The 22,170-nt window shown below is 43.2% G+C and overlaps 1 long non-coding RNA gene across 4 annotated transcripts in view; it reads right to left on the bottom strand.

The window, feature by feature from the left end:
- Positions 1 to 5,373: 5,373 nt before the first annotated feature.
- LOC106042539 (uncharacterized) overlaps positions 5,374 to 22,170 on the bottom strand; it is a 60,258-nt gene continuing 43,461 nt past the window's right edge. The window contains exons 2-5 of one of the 4 annotated variants that reach the window (XR_010826336.1): positions 14,972 to 15,156; positions 12,560 to 13,356; positions 11,759 to 11,837; positions 5,375 to 10,516 (exon numbers count right to left, since the gene is read on the bottom strand). This is a non-coding gene — a long non-coding RNA (uncharacterized lncRNA). Of the gene's footprint in view, positions 10,517 to 10,541; positions 13,357 to 14,971; positions 15,157 to 22,170 lie in introns of those variants that run through there. The other 3 variants (XR_007164412.2, XR_010826337.1, XR_010826335.1) reach the window with 3 other exon arrangements.

The raw sequence follows: 22,170 nt of genomic DNA, 5'->3' as shown, positions 1-22,170 counted from the left end.
AGGAGGCATGAGAGTGGTGGACTGAGTCTTCAGTTTTCCCCTAGCTCCTCAGGTGGAAACATAATTTTTATCTCTTTTGTCTCTCATTTTAACAGTATGAAAACATCATTTTTAGTCTCTTCGCTATAAAATCCAGCAGAGAATCTTGCTGAGTTCCTCCAGTGCTGGAAACTAGAACTTTGGTCCAAATTCACTTTCAGTTTTGTGAGGTCAGACTAGGTCCATGGGACTTGGTTCCTCTTGCTATAAACACAGTAGAAAAAAAGGCACTAACAGCTACTGTAATCAAGATCTCACTCTTATTCTTACATAACCTAAACTAACACAACTTGTCATGGGTTAGGCTAATGCCTAACCTCTTTGCTACCTCACAGCTTGGATAAAATCTTGAACTGAATATAACACAAGCCAGAGCCAATGCCTGGGTGACCCAATATATACTAGCCTTGTGTTATTCAGGTAATTTCATGAATATTGGAACTAAGAAAATTTTCTTTCCTACAGACTTTTGTCCTCTAGCTGATTTGTGTCTAGTGAGGTTCAAGATCTGATTAAACCATTGGCTTTGACTGGGGTTTTCACAGCTTCCTCTCCTCTAAATTCACTCTGGTGTGGTAACTTCTGACTCCGCAAGCTCAGACTGAAGCCCTTCCCTCTGTTACACTGTGATTAAAGCCTTTCTCCACTGATGTAGTCTTCTCCTCCTAGACACAGACTTACATGAAACGTACTTTGTTTTTGCGTTTGTCCCTCTCAAACTTTGTTGTAGCCTGAGTTCAGATCTTACTTAAACGGGAGGAGAGACAGGCAGACAGAGAGATACATGCAGACAATGTAGTTGCACAAGTCTTATTTCCTTTGGAAAGCAGACAAAAGAAGAAATTGTCTCAAAGTGCATTTTACAAGCCTGCCTATTATTACTCCTTGGATATTTGAATCCTCTGTGTCCAATCTGAATAAAATGCATTCAGCATGATGTTGGTGTAATGGAAAATCAAACAACTCAAGCCCAATGGCTATGAAGGAAACAAATATTGTTTCATATGTTCAACTCGCCAGAGGCCTACAAACAAAATAAGAGTAGATACAGAGATGAGATTAATAATTCAGCTCTATTTTGGGGGCCTTCCAATGTTCTGAGCTCTCTCCTTCTCTCCTCTACTCACATACAGTCTCTCTTCTTTCACTTCCCTTGCGCTTCCAGGGACCTCTGTGCAGGGCAAGTCCCCCCTACAACCATAAGATGTTGGCATATGACCCCATCCAACACTTGGCAAAACCACACAATGAAGGCACTCTGCTTTGGAGCCCACCAGAGCCACTCTTGTCCTCACCTACCTGGAGGAGGGGCATCACTGCATCTCTTTGGCTTTACTTCCAGCTGTCAACCACATTCCCCTGTTTCAGACTCCCAGAGCTTAGCCAGGCTTTTTAGAGCATTTAGACCAAATCCAATTCACCTCTGCAGCTGCAGATACCTTGGCACCCTGTATCTTCAAAACTCATCACGTGAGGACACCACTTATAATGGCATATGTGCTGTATTAGCTGTACAGCTAATACTGCCCCATTTTTGCTAGCAGAGACATTGTACAAAACTGTCATTTAGAAAAAGAGCCATGAGTGTATGTAGGGACCAAATATCAGTAGGTGATAATCCATGCTTTACTAGCAAAGCTTTGTTCAGTAACAGTGATAAATGTAGATCAGAGACAGACTCCATGCTATTTTTATGAGACATATTATTATTTTGATATCTTCTTCACTTCACAGTCACAGAGGAAAGATAGGATGAGTGTTGATATATCCACAGTAGTAGTATGTCACTTGCTAAATCCCTGCCAACCAAACTGTGAAGTCAAGCATTACTATTTCACATTTATTCTGACTAGTAAGAGTCAATAATTCTATATTGGGGATTACTTCCCTTTATCCCAAATGAGTTTAATCTACTTATGTATACCATTTCCTAAAAATAAATGAATAAATAAATAAAATAAAAAGCATTTTTCCAGTTCTATAAGCAACAGTTCTTTTACTTGATTGTGTTACATTTTTGCCAGATGAACTTCTTTGACATGAGCATTCATATGAAGCTAATAAAAACACCCCTAGTCCTCTTAAATATTTCCATCCCTAAGCCCTACATACTTTAATTGTATATATTCGGTAATATCTGAGAATTAGCCAATTAGGTATTTGTTAGCAGACTACCAAAAGCATTCCCTCCAGTATAGGAAAAAGCTTGGGAACACGCTGTGTCAGGCACCTTGTGCTAGCCATCTAAATTATTTTTTGCAGGATCTCTTTTTGCTCTGGTTTTCTGTGACTTTGGTAGTTTTTTTGTTTCTTTGTTTTAAGTCACATGTCCAACACTGCATTTTACTCCCTAGTGTTTTCATCAAAACCTGCAGAGAATGTCCTGGAAGCAGAGCATTTCCCCACTAGCCTTCTTTTTGATTAGAAATTCATACTCTCAAACTGAAAATCACCCCTGTATTCACCGGAGGCAAGAAATGATTTATGGGCAGGTTCATTTAACAGTGGCTGTTCATAAGGAAAGATAAAACATTTTATATGTGAGGGACCAAGGCCAAAGCTGCCCTCTCTGGCATTGTTGATCAATGCCTAGGCTTTGCTAGAGCAGTGATGCACAAGCTGCCACTGCTGATTCTAAAGATGCTGGGGACCTGGGGCCATGCTCCACTATAGAGCATAACTCCCTCCAAACTCATATTTTCCTTTGAAAAACTTTTGTTTATGAAAGAACCCAAAAGGGTTCCCAGAGAAGGGCTGAATGGCCACAATGATCTGCAATGTTTATCTAAGGGCCCCTGCCAGAGCCCTGCTGATGCATCGAGCACTAGGATATATTTAGCACCAGCCATCTCTGCAGAAAAGGCTCCTATTTTCATTGGTGCAAAACATTTGCTTTTTAACTTTCGTTATCCTGCAGGGTCTATGCAGTGAGAGGACCTGTTTTTTCTTCCTCGAGTGGCCAGTCCTGGCTCTTCTGCCACAGACACGGAGGCAGTGAGATGCCCAGCTCCTCTCTTAGCCCCTGTGTGAGGGGTACATCTTGTTTTACCACAGCCCTTGCACTCAGGCACTTCAAATGCTTCCTCTTCTCTTTTGGCCCTAGATCTACCAGATGAATGCAAACTCCTAAAAAGATCAGGAGACAGATGTATTCCAAGTACAACAGCTGCTGCTTCCTTCTCCCCTACTTACTGTTGCTGCTTCAGTAATGCTGAGTTCACACAATGCCCCAGTGAGGATAAAGAGCAACACTGTGTGTCCTGAGTTTCACTTGTTTACACCCTACTGACTGTGGCTTTTCCTTCAGTGTCACTGTCACAGGGGTGACATTATCATGGACCAACATTCAGTTTAAAAGGAGGAAATATTTCAATTGTTTTTGCACTGATAACCCAGGCATCTGCTGCTGCAATGTAATCCATTGGTCTGAGCAGTGGTGGCATCGCTGTCCTTTCCCCCACAATATACATGTTCTGTGGGTGCCATTAAGTGCTCGCAAACCTTTATCAGAAAATTCACTTTCTGCAGCTTTTCCCAAGTGCTGGACTTGGCCAATGTCTCCCACAGCATATTCAACTTTTCTGGGAGGACTACAAGTTTGGGATCCTCAGCCTTTCCTGATTTATGTCCCTTTGCTTGTGGTGTTTTGCTCTCTCCGTCCAGTGTGCAGGGTGAGCACCCTCTCCATCCTCTGCAGGGTTACCAGGGGAGCTAGTAGCATCCTTTGCTCTTGCTGTCTGATCGGGAGCAAACCAGAGTTCTTCCAGGAGGCTCCATGTTGTGGTGCAGCCCATGGAGTCCATCTGGTCTCCTACTAGGGGCCATCTAAGCCCCTCCAGTTCACCATCTCAACTCTCCTGCTTTCATCCACTCACCAACATTTTTCCCCAGCTCTCTGTCTTCAGACACATTTCACGTGAGAGCTACTGTCTGTGGCACAGCTTCACACTCTCCTGATGAGAGCCTTTCAGCCACAGCTCTTCATGGGTGTCAGAGCCACTGCAACAGATCAATAGATGAGGAAAAGGAGGGGACTTGACTGGCCCAAGTGGAAATCCTCCATCCACTCCACCTCCCCTGAAGGCATGTCTTGGGTAGATGGACCACAAGTTTCTGATTCACTGCAAAACCTCCTAATTTTCTGGTGTGGAAGGATTTGCTTAGAGCCCAGTTCCAAGCTAACCTCCAGGTGAAAGAGACTGTAATCTCAGTCTCTGTGTATTTTTTTTTTTCAAGCCATACTTTTCTTCTGTTAGTTAAACAGCTAAGTGAGACAAACTTGCTTATTAGTGATAATACTATCTACATTTTGTGCAGAATGTGGTATTACCTGCCTCAGCCTGTTGTGTGTGGGAGGGACCTGCTGGTCCTGCTGTGAATAACCACCACTGTTTTTCTGTAGCTGATCAGAGGACTGAAAAACCAAGGATAATGAGAAATATAACTCCTACCAAAAAGAGAAGGCACAGTCTCTGGCTTAATTTACATAGCTACCTTCAGTGTTGATCTTGACTGCAGCTGTGTTCAGTTTTTTTAGCAACAGCACCAGAAAGACATTTATATAAGCAGAGCATACAGGCACAAGTGTAGCCATATCTGACAGAACATTAAATAGTTTTTTTTAATGGAAAAGTGTATATATTCATATACACTTCATTAGAGCTTTGGGGAAAATTTACCTCAGAAGTCCCATAAAGAAACAAAGCAAAGCTCTCTACCATGAACTTTAAGTATGATTATATTATTGAACCTTCTTGTTGCATGAAAATTTAATTTGTTTTCCACATAATTTATTTCCCATTTAAATATCTTTTTAATTGCTCTCTAGGTGCTAAGCAAAATAAAATATAATTTACAGCACTTTTAGTAACAAATCCATTGTTCATTTTCCTATGGAGCTTAACAAACTAGCAAGGCGATTTTAAAGTAGCTTGTATTCAGATAGACCTGATGTTTTTTTCAGAGAAAATGTATGCCAGCTTCACAGCCTGAGAGTGAGAATACACCTTTCTTTTTTTAACAATTCACGCAGAAAAATGTGAAATGTTGTCCCAGCTGAAAAGAAAGGTTCCTGCAAGACTTTGGGGGAGACTGTATAGCACAGGAACACAGCAATCGGCATATTCCTCTTTTCAGGTCATTGGGATTTTCATATGGCAATTATATGCTTTTGCTTCAAAGAGGAACTACCACAGTACACCGGGCATGAATAAAAATTGAATAGTAGGCTATTTATTTTGAGGTCATACCTCCCTGGTATCATTCAGCACGATGAAGTTATATTTAAGTTAAATAAATTAACTACATTTCTCATTCTCATTTTTTGCCTAACTGCTCTGCAGTCCCAGATACCATACAATCATGTAATGAAAGACAGATGCTACTATAAGAAGCTTGTAGGTGAAATGGTCTATGCACAGAAACAGGAGACCTACTAGAGGTGGGGAGTTATCAGACCAATAGACCTTATTAATTTAATGTTTTTTTCCAGAGCCGTCCCAACCAAACTTTAACGGAAGTGCTACAATTAGGAGCATGATCACCTGAGGCCCCCTGTGGATCTGATGAAGAAGGATGGTCTTTGCAGAGGGAGGCTTGGAGCTCAGGTTAGCACCAAGGGGAATCCCACGCTCCGAGCCTGGCCTGCAGACTGAGCACAGCAGCATGTTGGCCACTAAGGATGAGCAAGCCCATGCCTGGCTGCCACACTGGGCTGTGCCCTTTCTACTGTCCCTGTAATTTCTGGATGAGAGGGAGCTCCAGCTGTGCACCAGGCAAACCTAGGCTTTGCCCCTTTCTCTAAGGTCCTGCACCCCAGAATGGCATTGACCCTTCTGCCTGGCATGGAGGTTGCTGCTCTGAGCATCCTGGCTGGGGGCTCCACATTCCACACCACCGGGGCCATCTGTTGCCTCCCAGAGCCACTCATGTGCCAACATCTGTCACCAGCCATGTGTGAATGCCACCAAAGCTCCTACTGGGCACTAATCACCTGTGCACCCCAGCACCACAAAGCCAAACTCATGTCAACTTTCCAAGTGATCCTACTGGTGTGTTTTTTCCAGTCAGCACTCAACTGTGTGCTCTCAGTGCTATATTTGGTTGATGTTCCTTATCTTTATATTTTCCTTTCTTTTTGTTGATGTTTTTGGTTGATACCATGGAATGTTTTCTGAATCATAAATCTGTTATTCAACAATCTCTCTTTGTCCCCCATGGAACATTTTTATCTGATGCTCCATTATTCTGCATTTAGTAACAAGAGAACTGTGTACCTATCATAACACCATAGCCAGCTCGCAAGGCTTTTGTCTTGAATAGTGTCCAGACTTCTCACTTTTCAGGTGGCCTTTTTGATTAAATCAAGAAGTAGCAGCTTTGCAGACAAAAAGCACTCGTCTTTTTTCTGTAAACCAGGTACCATTCAGGTATTTTGGTGAAAGATGTATTGTTCATCAAAATTATGGTTTATGGCAAGGCAGAAAGTATTCCTAGAATTTAACAGAACATGTGATTTCTTCAGCTAGAAGATAGATATTAAGAAAAAGTATGTTATCATTTTTGTTGCTTCTCAAAACAACATTTGGAACAAGAGTTAACAATAAAAGGGCTTAAGTCCTGAAAATAAAATTTAGCATTTCTTTTTAGGTCAACTCAAATATTTTATTTGTACCAAGCAAAACTTTAATGATATTCTCTCTCTCAAAAAAAAAAAAAAAAGAAAAAGAAAAAAAGTCATGCAACTTGAAAAATGTCTTTTAAGTATAATCTGATTCACCCAGAAGATTGAAGAACTCACTGTTCTGGCCTTACTTTGTGTGTCAATAACTGATCGAGCCTTAAGAAACATCTCTGGAAATCTTGGCTTCTAAGTCCTGACATTGTACAAGTGCTATTGGCAATGCAGTATCAGAAATATTTCAGTACAGACTACTCTACATGGCGGTACAGAAATCCTTCCTTCAACCATCCTTCAGGTGGTTGGCAAAACAGTAGGAAGCTGCCACTTATTCCAACCCAAGTCTCAAGAAACTTAGTTTTGCAGTTGGGTATGACTCCCCAGTCAGAAAAGGACAAGTCAAAGCCTGGTGTGATCTGAATTCCACAAATTGTCTATCTTTCTCCCTGCTTTGGGCAGGCTGTAAAAATAGGAAAGATGCTGGTACTGGTTCTGGAAGAAGACTTACAGACCGACAGCCTGAGAGCCACCAGAAGCCTGGGATCCAGCTGGAGAAATGAACCTCATGGAAACCAATCCATAGAGGATCCACAGGGAGACGAATTCCTGAAGCTGAATGTGAGCTGATTTGGGGAGTATGTTGCATACTGGAGTAAACAAGACACTGCTGTAGGGTACAGATAACCAAGGTTCAAATCCCTGTGCCCTCTTTGGTTCACACAGGGGGGTTGAACCGAAATCTGCCACATCCCAAAGTGCTCTGTCTGAAACTAATGCATGCAGCTTTCTCAATTTCTTCTTCTGGAGATGTTCTCTTGTGAGTAAAAATTTGCATATCAAGAAAGAAGAAATGATTCTCCAGTCTTAGGATTTGAAATCTTACCTCAGTCGGGGTGTGGTTATGTATACGGCTCTCACTTGGGTTTCAGCCAGAGAGAGCAAGCTCTGGAGGCATGCTGTGTCTCCAGCATTTTGACTGTGTGCTGCTGACTGTCTCAGGTGGATACTTCCCAATCCCTCTCATTGGACAAGGAACCTCTGGGCTTGACAAATTGCTCAAATTATTGTCAGAGTGAATGTCAGTTTCTGTGCTAACACAATGTTTTTTTCTGATGAAAGCATTTGCAATTGGGAGGAAACAAAACAAAACAAAAACAAAAAAAACCTGATAAGTTCCATGTTTGTTATATGTGTGTATTTGACTATATGAGAATTATGTGTGGTTGTTTTTATTTAAAAAATGAGCAAACAAAACAACAACAAAAACAGATAAAACATGCATAGTATATCTCATAAAGACTTAATTTCCAGTGAATTCACCTGAATTTTCCTCATTAATTTAATAGAAAGCAACATAGAACCACCAGTCCCTGTTTTAATTATTCTGCTGTTAATTATACTGCTACTTATACATTGCTTATTTCTTATAATCAGAACTACTTATTCCCGCTGTAGAAAGAAAGGAGCGGAGGGCTTCATTTAAACCATGTTTGTATTAAGAATTGAAATAACTGCAACTTTATGAACAAGTCAAACACCTGTTACAATTCTGTTCGCTTGGCAGCTCCTGCTCTTTGTTTCTTTTGGGGTGACCAAGGCAAAGTGATCGTTTCAAAAGCACCCCTGTGAATTAGAAGTTTAGGCTCTAAGGCTTTCCCTCTTTTAAAAGCATTAAAAAGGAAAAGACAAAAACAAAACCACCAAAAAAAAAAACTGTCTCACAGATAGCCTCAGGATAAGCCACTAATCTCACAGGCCACAGTTTTCCAAAGAGTCCCAATACTGCACTAATTACCTGAAGTGCTGGGAGCAAAGATTTGGTGCCCTGGCTCCACGTCGACCAGCCGCACCTTCCCCCTGCACAGGGCTGATGCCTTGCTTGGGTAGGTTTTCAATCAAGTCCTCAGAACACACAGGGAACTGAGACTGGCCACCACATGATTTTTCATTTCTGTTTTCAGGGCTGCTAAAGCTTTTACTACTTTTGAAATCGTTCCTGAAGGGGAAGAAGTACTAGCTAGGGCTAAAACAAAAGTACGTACTCAAGAACTGTAAAATGAACTTTTCCACATAATTAGCTCAGTTTTAAACAGTGGACAAATTTCTTCTTGTAGTAAGTTTGCCATGAGCAGAGTGCAGGAACCTGGGATCTGACATGTACAGGAATAATCCTATCCTGACAAACCTGACATAATAAACCACCACATTCTTGTGGTATTGCAAAATATGTAAATCATTTTTTTGGAATCTATTTTAATTAAAATCTTTTTTTTTTTTTCTGGTGAAATGTCAATGAGTTATTATTCATAATGTAAACTGACTTGACAGTCAAAACATCTACATCTAAAATTCAACAGTCTCAACATATCTTAGAGAACACTGAAGACAAGACTGAGGAGGCATGGGAAAATATTACCATCGGCATTTGTGGGTCCTGTGGCCTCCTCCTCGTCAAGACACTGCTGACTGAAAAGCCATTTTGCTTTCTGCCCTCCAACCACAGCCTGGTAGCATGGTGGCAGGGTCTTGCAGCCTGAGGAAGAGCCTGACACATCCAGTGACATTAAGCATGCTCAAAGTTTTAAGATCCTGCTTAGCTGAATTAGGAACTAATTTATTCTGTGTATGCACCAATGCATACAAAGCTCAGCTGCTCTGATGGTTATTCATTGTACTCTGCTCAAAGTCTGGTGGCAGTTGTCTACTAGCAAGAGCTGGCAAGTGTATTGAGAGCATCTACAGCGTTAAAAAAGAGGGGCAGCTTGGGTTGACCTGATCCAGACCAAATCTGGCTGGGAAAGGGGCAGTGATGCCCTGATATGGTAGGTGGGTGCTCTCCCAGGCTGTATCCACACCTGTGCTCAGCACTGAGCCTCTTAGTCCTGGCTCCCCGAGCAGCCGGAGGGGGGTCTTGCTGAAAAACGCTGGTGTTCCCTGTCACCTGGGTTTCTCCTGGGCACTGGCAGATAAGGAGGGAAGGCTGTGCATCCCAGAAGGCAGTTGGGAGGCAATACTATTACTGGCAAGTACAGCCAGGCGCTGAAGTTTCCATGTAGCTCTACAGGGGAGATATCAGCCATTGTGCACACCAGCCAGTGCTCTGGTATCTCCACCTCACCCTGGCTTTGAAGAACAACATACAGCTTTCTGTTCCAATGGTTACTTTCTCTTTGTGTATGCTGACAACAATTAATTGGCTTTTTAGCTTTTTCATACTTTTTTCCTTCTTTTATCTGTCCATTTTACACCTCCATTTGCTATTCATTATGCTTTTAGAACTACAGTTTATCTTCTCTGAAAGCATTTAGAATTGTATTACGTTTGACAAAGCTGCTTGTCTGTCTCTACTGTATGGGCTTTGTGGCTTGACTTTACTGTGGTCAAAATTAAAGAAAGTTAAAAAAAACAAGAAAAAAGAAAAAAAGCAGAGACTACAGAAGGAGCTTCAGTGTCCAAATCATCCTTGCAACCAAGCAGGAAGTCTTTCTCCGTGGTCATGCCACAGGCTGTTACGCATAGAGGTTGCACAAGTCATTTAGAAATTAGAAGAGCGTTGTGTACTTCCTGTGCAGATCTGGAACTGGCGAGGCCCTTAGTGACCCTCAGCTCCTGCCAGCCACATCTGGGGCACCTGTTAGACCTTCTGCCTGCACAGGGTTCTGCATTGTTCCAACAATTAAACATTTAGACAGTCTGACGGCTGCTCCTGGAAAGCTGGGCCTGGTATGTTCTGTCTTGGTTTCAGACTTGGAGGTCTCCCTGTATGAGGCCTTCTGTCCCTCGGTACTTCTAAGATTTCTAAGACAAAAGAAAAAGATGAACAATTGAGACATTTATTTATTTATTTTTCCCATTTTGGGTTCATCATTTTTCAGCTTCACTGTCTGTCATGGTGGAAGCAAAGATATCTTTGCAACATGTAAAGGTTCATGAATCACTAACTTTGGGTGAGAGGGACATGATGTGGTCCACAGTAAATACAACCAAGTGGCAGATGAATGAGTCCATGCTCAGTTTAATGGCTGTTTAGCTCACAGGTTCACTGTTTAGAAATGGAAGGACCTGAAGTTTAGATGTAAAACTACTTTTGAAAAGCCACAAGCCATTGACATAAGTGGCTAGATTTTCAAGTGTTCTGTCTGCATTTTCAAGTGGAGTGGCTGTAGCCAGCTGTCAAAAAGTACCAAATCCCCAGTGCCTTGAGCAACATTGCATTCATGGACAATTGCTTCTGGTGTAGTAATGAAGGTGAGCCTATTTGTGAGTCTGTCCACAGTGATGGGGCTGGCCACAATACAGAAAACAAAACAAAACAAAACTTTAACAGAGAAAGAGTTTCAAATACTAATGTGGAAAACATTTGAAAGTCCCTTTTCAACAAAATATGTTGTTTCTTTTTTTTCACCAAAATGGTGTTTTCCAGGAGGAACTGCAGCTTTTCATAATTTTCTTATATATGTCAGAAATCCCCAAAGTCCAAATCATTCTTCATCAAAAACCTTTATTGCTTTTTAAGTAAAAGTTTGGTAACAATAAATATATGCCTTTGCTAAAAGCATATACAACAACACTTTGAAAATGTTATATGCTGTTCAGATCTATTTTGTTGCTCTTCTTCCCCTAATAATTGCAGTTCTCACCTCTTAAATAGAAATCACAGAGATAGAAAAATTTTAGACAGCCCAAACCATCACCTCATGGCCACTGTCCTCCCAGCTATCGAGTCATTTTTAGCCCTCAGCAAGCTGCCAAGCAAGACAATCAGAATGTAATATGTTAAGAAAGCCTCCTCTGAAACCACCTGTCCCAGCCAGAGCTTCCCGATTTTAGAAGGTTTACGGGAATTATGGTACGGATGTTGGCTGGCAGTGGAGAAGGAGAGGCAAGAGGCAGGATTCGTAATTCTCAGTCCTTTCTTTGGCCTGCATTGAGTAGGAGGAAAGGTGGATTTTGTTTCTTTGGAATCCTACTGGATAACAGTGAGGGGAGAACTGGCAAGTCATGAATGTGCAGACTGGGAAGAGCATGTCCCTGGCACACCTTGAGAAGTTTCCTGCTGCTCCCTGGAGCTGAATCTGAATTTCAAGACTGCAGGGCTGATCCCGGTTTGCCTTGCACCCTGGTGGAGATGAAAACAGACAAACCACTGGGAAGAAAAGCAGGTAAACAAAAGGCCATTTGCAAATTGAGTTGGCTCTCTTTCAAATGCATACAGAAGCAGACAGGAGCACTTCTGAAAAAATTCCCCCCTTTGAGAGCCGTAGTGCATGGGGTTCATAGCTGCATAATCTCACTAGCTGTTGCTCCGAAGGCAACTATAAATATCAGGTTGTTGCAAGAAAACCCACAAAGGTTTCCTGTTTCTTATGGTTCAAGATAAAGGTTGCACACAGCATGGGCTCTGTTCTTTAGAGCAGTTGTTTTCTAATGGGCTAGAGTGAAAGATCTACAATTAACTCAATTTCAAGCAGCTTATAAGTTTTCAAAGTAATTAAAGTCATTTGGCACAAATGGCTGTGCCACCAGAAGCTGAAAAGCGCAAAACTGTGGGCGGGTTTGGTTCAAAGCATGGTCCCACCTCCTAGAAGAGAAAAAGCACAAGACATGAGTTTCTCTTAGTGGGGAGAACCACAGGCTGGTTTGTAACCTCAGTGAAACAATGAACATGGCTGTACTTCAGCTCAGAGCAAAGGCTGGCTGCTAGCCGCTGCTGCAGCAGCAGTGGAGATTTCTGAGGCTGTGTCAAGAACCAGGGGGAAAATATTGCTCACGCTTGTAAACTCAATCTGTTTTAAGGAAAAAAAAAAAAAAAAAAAGATCTGGGGAAAAAAAGAGAATGACCTTTCAGCACAGTAATCTATCCACCACGGCGGATTGCATCTCCTGCACTATCCTCTTCTGGTGGCTTCTTTCCAGCTCGTTCCCCCTGGAAACAAGAGGGGCTTGAGCAATGCGAGAGAAGCAGTGAGTCAGTGTGCACGGTACTGCAGCGGTCGCCCTGCTGCCGTGTGCGTAGATGTATCTGAGCAGCCCTGGAGCACGCTCCCAGTGCCGGCGAGGAGGAGCAGCTTTGGCAACGCAGAGACAGCGTGGGCTGGGGAGAGCAGAGGAGCAGTGTGCACGCTCTGGGGACCCTGCACAAGCACAGCATGTGCCGAGAGCTGAACCTCAGCTTGCTCTAGTGATGCAGCTACGTAAGCTCATAGCCTGAGCTGAAGACAAGGGTGTTGCAGTGATGCGAACCGACTTGGAGATAAAAATCACCTCATCTCCTCTCGTACCAGGTCCCACTGGGGATGCTGCTGACACGGCTTTGAGGTTTGTGCTTGGCAGAGCTTCAGGTAGGGCACAGAGAAATGCGAGGGACTTGTGCTGGTGTGCACAGTTTCAGCATCTCCCTTCAGCTGACAGACCAGGCATCCTTCTTAAAAGGAAGGCAGGAGCTGGTGCTGCTTCTAAGAAGCTGTGTGCAGAGGCGCTGAAGGAGACGGCTGCTGTCCCTCGGTAAGGCTGCAACACCCCCAGCACCTCTCCCAGGCAGAAAGCAACAAACAAGTCTGGGACTGGATCACTCAAACTTGTCTCACCACAAGCTTCTCTGCTTTTTTCCACCATGTGACAGAACGGCAGTACCGCACCTGACAAAAAAAAAAAAAAAAGTCAGTTTCCAAAGGCTGATGCTTGAACAACCCCCAGACTGCTGGTGAAAAGGAAGTTAGCATGAGCTGCTGTGTGAAGCATTATTTAGCTCATCTCACAGGGGAACCACACTTACATCTAGTTTTTCTAGCCCTGATACTGAAGCCCTTGAACTGAAGCTGAGAGTAAGCTTCATTTGGACCCATTATCAGCTCAAGACAGCATTGCTCATGGAACTAGGAAATGCTCATCCCTGCTTGGGTGGAGGGCAAACACATTCACTAAGACACCACTATGCAGAAGCGTTAAGCAGCGGGTCTGTTGGTTACTTTAACCTCCGTGGCGTGAAATCCTCAAGTAAGACCTAGTGTTTGCATTGGACTTTCACCACTGAATTTCACCTGAAAGTGTATATACACTTCACCAGCTCTTTCTTTTAAATCTTAAAACAAAGTGCAGAAACTCTTGCTCAGCTGCCCCCTAGCTTAGTGGCTGTTAAATTTCATAGACACTTTGCTTTATGAAATTCTCACAGTTCCCTTTCTGTCCGGAAGTATTCTAGTCCTGATCAGACCAGGCAACAGGATACTCCCTCATCTTTAAGCCCATTTTATAGTTAAAGCCAATGTGTTCCTCCTATTTCCTCCCCTGAGAAAGCCAGGCTGGGTAGATTTACCTTGAATATGCTTAATACTCACCAGCAGGTTCTTCACAGAGTTCAGTTGCTTCATTCATTTAAAGCACTTACACAGCAGCTACAGCTTCCTTTTGTAATAACCTTATGTGCTTTCCCCACACTCTGGGCTAATTTCTGCTTACTTGTCCAAAACATTTCCCTTTCAGCTCATCCTGATGTATTTTGAGACGGTTCTGTTTTTATCTTAGATTTCTTTACTCTTGATGACAATTTGGCCATGTCTGCCTCAAGTGTCTGTGCACACACGGTAAGTCCTTCCATTAAAGACATGCAGAGGACTGTAAGGGATATCTGCCATCTGACACACATTGGCAGCTCACCCTGCTCTGCACCTTGTGAGCACACTGAGACATTCATGGCAGCCTTTCCTCATTTCCAGGTTGCTCCGTAGCCTGAAGGGTTACCCACCCACATTTTCCAGACCACAGGTTAGTCAGGATGGGACTAGTCCTAGCTCCTACTGATGAAGCAAGATCCCTGCAGTGACTGAAATACAGAAGACACGTGGCCACAGAGGGAAAGCAAAGGAACAGAACCGAGTCTGTCTGCCTTATACAACACACAAGTAGCCAAACCACCAATTATTTAAAATACATGGGGGATGGGGCAGCACCACACTCCAATTTGCAGGTACTGCTGCTATCGAGTCAGATGCAGGATACTTGTGTATGGGACACGGCATGGGCCCATATCACATCCTGCTCCTGGGCTGAGGCTGCAGCTTGGCAGCAAGCACAGGGAGCAGGCAGCAGGACTGAGAACACTTCACCTGACCGATGTCCTGCTCTGTGATCACTTTGAGAACCCCCTGGCAAAGCGTGCAGCTGTCAGCTGGACAGGCCTCAGGGGATCTCAGCAGATTAAGCCTGACCCAAAGTGCGCTGGGCGTTAAACTTTTGTAAAATGAAGCATCTCACCCAGGATGTAGTAGTTTAGATGGTTGATAAAAGTCTCTTTGAAGTAAGTTTTTGGTTTCAGGTTGCACCTAGCCTGATAAGAGAGAGCAGTACCGTGGAAAGCAGCTATCCCACTCCTCCCTTGTCCCACCTGCAACTGCCATAGGGTGAGTCAGTTCAGCTGGAGGAGCTGGCAAAAAACAACCCTGCAAAACATAGGAAAAAAAGAAAAAATATCATTAGATCAGCCACTGCATCCTCTCATCCTCTAGCCAGACAATTATCAATTCAAGGCAGAGAGAAAAGCCAAGAAGTCTTTGGAAAGAAAATCATTTGGAAGGGCCTCCTATGAGCTGATGTGTAATGCAAACCCACAGCCTCAGGGGCCCAGGTAAGGAAAGGCAGCAGCTGAGCCTCAGGTACACCTTTCCTTCTGCCAAGACTGTTATGGGAAAGTATTCTTTGCCAGTAAGGCAGGCACATTTTAAACAGCCAGGGATATTTACTCAGTGATCTCCTATCATAACCCTTCAGGCTCCAAGGCTCCCATGTGAGCTCCTTTCAAGAGGTCTTGATGGAGCTAATGTCTCACGGGCACTCAAATCACTACAGCAGCAGACATTTCTCTGTAGGTAGAGGGTGGGATCTGCAGAGAGATCGATGTACCCTTCCATGGCCTGATTTCTACACTGTGCTCTGCAGAGGAGAGTGGTCAGCTTGGGTTTCTCTTGACACAGAGGTGTTTGTCCTCTTACAGAGCAGGGACCAAACCCTTCCACCAGGCTGCATAATCTGGCTCAAGAAATCTGGAGACATAGGCCTATGCAGCTAAAGTGGAGAAAGCAGAAAAATACTGCACCCATAAGAAAATCTGGGGCAAAAAATAGATCCTGTTCTGGGGTGGCCTGCACTCTGACATGTCCCTGTTAAACCCAGTGGAATGCAGAGATACAGAGGAAAGCAAACGTACTCGGTCCACGTACCTCATTTCTTGGCTGCACTGTTCTACTCCCTGTAGTCAAGTGTAGTGTTTTTGTTTTGGTTTTGTTTTGTTTTTCCAAATGCCATTTTAATGATTAGGATATAGTTTGTACTGCAGCAGAATTTCCTCTGCTAAGAGTGGATTCATCTCTGGTGCATGTAAATGGGCTTTTTAACTCTGCAAGAAACACTTTGTGCATTTGTGTTTTGTTTACTTGTAGTTCAAACTTAACTGTGCTTGACATGAGCCCTGACACAAAGAGATTTCCCAAATGCTAAGGGCAATCCAAAGTCACTAATCACTTTGGCAAATCCTGGCTGTAATGGTGCCTGATTTAAAGCCCAATAAAGTCGATGGAAAGAATTTCCTCTGACTTCATTGTCTGTCAACCACGTTCATAAAATTCCCATTCATGTCTGTACAAGATACCTAAGCACAGGGATGACAGAACAGGGTGCAGAAGGTTGTCAAACCACTCCCATAAAAGGTTGCCAGATGACTACTGCTTTTGCTTTCCAATCAAAATCCTGTTGGGCTCTCCAGGTTTGTATGTCATTCATGTCTACTCCCAAGGATGGCGACCTACCATTTGTTTGGCATGGCTTCCACCTGTCCACAGTGCTCTGATCATCTTCATTACAAAAACAGAGTTTGGTTTAAAATGGCTTTTTCTGTTAGGTGGAAAGACCCTCTTTTTCTCCACACCTTAACAGCAGCAAGTTCTCCACCTGGCAGAGCTCCCCCAGGAGGTGCCTCCTCCCTTGCCCCCCTGCAATCGCCTTCCTGCTTCTGCAAGAAACAATTCCCGGTGTATGAGTCCACCTCCAGCAACAGGAAAGTAGAGGAGCAAACTCTTAAGTGAGACAATATTGCTCAATCCAACTTTTAAATACATGCAAGAACACGATGGCACGTCTTTGATGCATGCTTTCACATTGCACTGGCACACTCAAGCCTTGCTCTTGTTCCCCGAGTTCTCTTTTCAAGTGATGCTTCTCTATCAGTACCACTGAACGCTTCTGTTACTTCCCACAGATGGCACTTCTTCCTCTGGATAATTACTGAGAAGCTGGGTCCCAAGAGAAAGAGGGAAAAGTCTAACCTGGGTAACTGTGCAGGGTGAGGGAACGTGTCCCATGTATCACCCACACTGCTCTGCACCTCCGTCAGCACGTGGAGCTGCGCGCCAGTTGGCACATACACATCTTCCTGCCTGGACTACCAGGCTTCGCCTAAAAGACAGCAAAACATCAAATCTCACTGGCTAACGCTGACACAGCTCAGCCTTCACAGTTTAAGAAATTGGAGTCAACACCTAACCCTTTCATTCTAACTGAAAATAACCTCTCTGAGAAACTGTGATGCAATTTAGGAAGAAATTCCCCATATTTGGCAACAAACTTGCCTCATTCCAGAAACCTTAAATCACGCTGACTAACCACAGGCATACTTTTGATCTGAACATTAACTCTTTTTCTTTCATTAAAGGAAATATCATCATCTCTGCTGATTCCCATATTTGAGAAGAGACAGGGGGACCCAGCTGGGAATTTCAACTTTTTGTCTGATTCATTCCTTTGCCTAATTCCTCATCTTCCTAAATAAACATCCTTCATCCTAGATGTGAAAAGAAATGCTTTCATTTTTACTTTGCAGAAATTATATTACATTAAAATAAGTCTCAGCTATGAAAACAGGCAATGTAACTGACAAGTAACTACCTGCATATACATTGCTAAAGAGAATTGACAGGAAAGCCATAAAACCAAGGCCTTGGCTCTGTTGTCACTGTTTCTCTTTATCAGCATTGTTGAGCCATTGTCCTGCAAGCTCTCTGTCTATATTTACATAGACAGATATGTCTGTGTAATAATGTCAATTATTTGGAAGAAAGGAAGAAGCTGCCAGAAAGAAAGAGAAATGATTATTTGTTTCTCATATCTAGCAAGTAAATAAAGAGGGGAGTAAATCTTTTCTTGTTCATTTTCTTCTTTTTAGATACAGAACCTCAAAGAATCTCCCAATTTGCAGAGATAAGGCTGTCCTTAAAAGCAAGTGAGAGCCTGTAGTCAAGAATGTGCAAGTTGATTAGTCAGGTTGATACTAAGTTTGGGGAATGAATTAACTCTGCTGCCAAATATGGGCAGATTTTTTTCCCCAGTCAGATTTATCTGGCTGGAAATGCTGTATTGCCTTGCTATTTCAAGGCAATCTTGAAATTTACAATGTGCCCCGAATATAGTCACAGGAGTAAAGAAAAAAAGACCTATTGCACAGTATGTTGGTGCCGGTTACTGAGCTTGAGGTTTTGTTGTGACACTGAGCTCTCCCAGGCAACTTTTTAAACAGATCTGCTATGAAAGGTGACACTCATTGTATTCCAAGGGGAGCTGATGAAACAGGTCAAGAAGCCACAGGACTTAGGCAGCTTTTTTCCTCAGCCAGTTTCCTGATGTTGACCTAAGAAACATGCCACTAAAGTTTTCTGCACCCAAGTTGAGGAGTCCAATCCTTCACTCCACCTCTTTGGTGTCATACAAGTCATTTGCCCCTAGGCAATGGAGCCAGCCTGCTAGGAGACTGCCACAGCCCAGCATACATGCCTGCAGCTGACTTCTTCGGGAAAGCAGCTGCTGTGCATCTGAACCTTCCCCTGTACTCCGTCCCCCTTTCTGCATCCACCTATTTCACAGAGCTTTCAAGAAAATCCACTTTTCTTCCCATAACCTCCATTTGTTTTTAGCCAACAAATAATGAACAGGAAACTAATGAGCAATAGCCATTTATTGCTTAAGCTACCCCTGTGCTTTATTACTTGGCTTCCCAATCAGGGAGCCTGCTCTTTTTCAGTTCTCATTTCATTTTTGGAACAGTTCCGCGAGCTCCTCCTCCCTGGAAAGGGTCCCTGCTCTCCCTCCGTGCCCTGGGTGGCAGCAGGTCCGGCACCACCTGCCATCCTCTCCTGCCAAGCCATTCTGAAATATGCTTCCAGCTTGGGCTCCGCTCTCACTGCTGCCTCCACCAACATTTTGGATGATTCCCACATTTCTGGCATGTCTCTGCATCCCCCTTTTTATTTTGGCGTTATAACTGCCTGGATGGAAAGACTGCCTGCTAACAGCAATTTGCTCTCTCTACTGTTTGCAGCTGGCCAAGTTCAATAAACGCTGTCCTGATGTATCTGGTCTAACATGTTGCATGCAGGCACTTGGGCTGGAAGCATGCACCCACTACCGCGCCTGCTGCATGAGCAGAGGGTTGTAGCTGGCTCCTCACTGTGACTGTGGAAGAACCCAGCAGCAGGAGGTACAGGTACAGATTTTCGGATTACAGGCCAAGGATGTTGAACCTACACACTGTCCTCCTTCCTAGGAGGAGCACATGAACCTCAGCATCCTCAAACCTTGCTACGGAGAGCAGGGTTGTTCCTGTAGGCAAGCAGCTGCACTTCCACACATATGCTAGCATCATCTTGGCAGCCAGCAGTCGGGGATGGAGGGGACAGGATAACATACAACAGGAAGGCAAGGTTATAAACAAAGGAAAAGAGAAGTGTTTGAGCAAAATGTCCAACTTCCATGAGAATTTAACTATTTAGTCCCTCCAATGCCGTATCACAGTTTCAAGACAGTGACGTGCTCTTTCCAGTGGGCAATGGTGTAACAGAAGATAAAGACTATATTTTACAATGTGCAATTATTTGTATAGCACGGGCAAGCCTTGTTCCACTATGTGCTGAACAAATACAGTGGGGAATAGCTCCCAAGAGGGGGGGGAAGGACAGAGAACACACAGAAGGACAAGTTACTGAGAGATCGCATGCTCCTCACTCAGCACCCATTCTTCTTAATGACATTACCTGTGCTTCAAAGACTCAAAGTAATTGTAGCCTTGTGCATGTTGTTGTTCTCTGCCCCAAGGCCAGCAGTTCAATGATGTAATCTCAATTCCTCTGCAAATTTTGATAGCTGTGACCCCTATCACCATAAAGCTGTTCTGTTCAGCAATGCAGGCAGATTCGGAAAGGCAGCAGGACAGACTGTCTCTTTCCCCTCTCTAGCAATGACAAGTGATCCTGCCCAGCTGAACATGGGCTTTCCCACCAGGAAGTCTTTGCAGTAACATGTGGCTGTGTGGGACTTATTTTTACGAGACAGATGGAGCCTTCAGTTCTCATATATGTTTTAATATCTCATTATTGTTTATATGAGAAACTAAGTGGTTCTTTAAATTGAGGTCCTTTTATTTCAGGGACAGACAACGCCAGAAGCAGTAATACTTGATAAGTTTTGGGCAACAACATGGTCTTGGAGCAGGGACAGTTCATTCACTTTTGAATTTTACTTAGATCATATTTAACTGTTTCCAACTAATACTTTCTTATTTTATTTTATTTTTTTTTCTTTTCCCAAGGCAGGGGTTATTCTGATGTAGGAAAAACAGCTTTTACAGAGAAGGAGATTAGCCACTGGAACAAATGTAAAAGGAGAAAGGTGGATTCTCACTTTGGCCTTCAAACTAAGCAAAAAGATACACTCTGGCCAGAAGTGCTTTGAGGCTCAAAGCACTGGTAACTAGTAACTCTGCAGTACAGTGAAGCCAGAGAGGACTCAATATCTGTGACCTTCTTCTTTGTAGCTCCTCCATACCTGCTTCATATCCAATATAATACTCTTTATCTTGGTGTAGATACCCATCTCACAGGGGCAGGCTGGCAGAAGCCAAGCGGGGAAGATATGTAGCCACATCAAGCAACCAGGAATAGTCACAGTGCCTGAGGCTAAAGGGAAGGTGCTCCAGCATCCTTGTAGCTCCCCAGTACGTAGAATCATTTAGGTTGGAAAAGACCTCTAAGATCATCAAGTCCAACCATTAACAAACACTGCCAAGTCTACCACTAAACCACATCCCTCAGCTCTACCTCTACATGTTTTTTGCAGACCTCCAGGGACAGTGACTCTACTTCCCTGGGCAGCCTGTTCCAGTGCCTCACAGACAGAGTTTTGGTATCTAAGGTCCTCATAACATGCAATAACAGCTTTTCTTTGGATGTTTTGGGAGCAGAAAACTTCTGTGGGAGAGATATGAAGCAAAGAACAGATGCTTCTGCCTATGCAAGCAGTGGCAGACACGACTGCACTCGTTCCAGTCTTCATGCTCCTCAGGTACAAGACATCTTCCAGACCCCAAACTACATTCCTTTGTGTGCAAAGTAGTTTGTCAGGTTAATGCCCTGATTTCAACAGACAAAATACCCTCTGGATCAGGATGGGAGAGTAGGGGAGGAAAGGAGCAGGTTGTTTTTCTACTAGAGTTAAAAACATTTTTCCTGAGGATATTTGTCCTTTGTGGAGCCAGTCTGCCATAGACACTGGTCTATAAGATTCCCACTGCTAAACCATGTCCCTAAACACTACATCCACAGCTCTCTTAAAAACCTCCAGGGACGGCAACTTCACCACTTCCCTGGGCAGCCTGTTCCAATGCTTAACCACCCTTTTAGCAAAGAAATTCTTTTGATGTCCAACCTAAACTTCCCCTGGTGCAACATGAGTCCATTGCCTTGCATCCTATCACTTGGCACCTGAGAAAAGAAACTGATGCAGTATGAGCAGTATCATCTATTTTCTCTGCTCTCTAACAAATTAATATATATATAGCTGCGTCTATACAGCTTGAATGCCCAAATCACTATGCTGGTTAGGAGGATTATTTTTTACAGATTTAATATAATCCAGTGCAAATGAGAATTTGGAAACACAAAGCATGATCTACAGAACAGAAGCTTATTCCTTTCTCATATGGGAAAACCATAGGCTAACATACGCACTTTTGTGACACTTTTTCAACTGAGCAGCTTCCTTAAATCAAGAGAAAACTAGAATATTATTTCAGAGTCTAGAATGAAGTATCAGATTTTAAGAAATATGGTAACTTTTTTTTTTTTTGCTTAAACTTCTTTTTATGACAATGAGATTTTCAAAGGTTTCCTGAAACCCACCTTTATTTCTAACCATCCTCCCAACAGAATGGAATAATAAAGTGGTTAGAGTCAGAAGACCCACTAAAATCTGGAGGTAGAAAATCAGATCTGATGTACAGTATTTTATGAAGAGATATTTATGAGATGTATCCACAGAGAAAAGCCTAAAGAAGAGCTATTCACAGACAAATGTCACGGAAAGAGTATCCAATAAGCAACATTATCTGTAATACGATTCTGTAATTATACTATCTT

The sequence above is a fragment of the Anser cygnoides genome, chromosome 1 (genome assembly GCF_040182565.1).
Source record: "Anser cygnoides isolate HZ-2024a breed goose chromosome 1, Taihu_goose_T2T_genome, whole genome shotgun sequence".
Lineage (NCBI taxonomy): Eukaryota > Metazoa > Chordata > Aves > Anseriformes > Anatidae > Anser > Anser cygnoides.
Note: the sequence above shows the minus strand (reverse complement) of the source record. Positions and strands in the feature narration are given on the sequence as shown.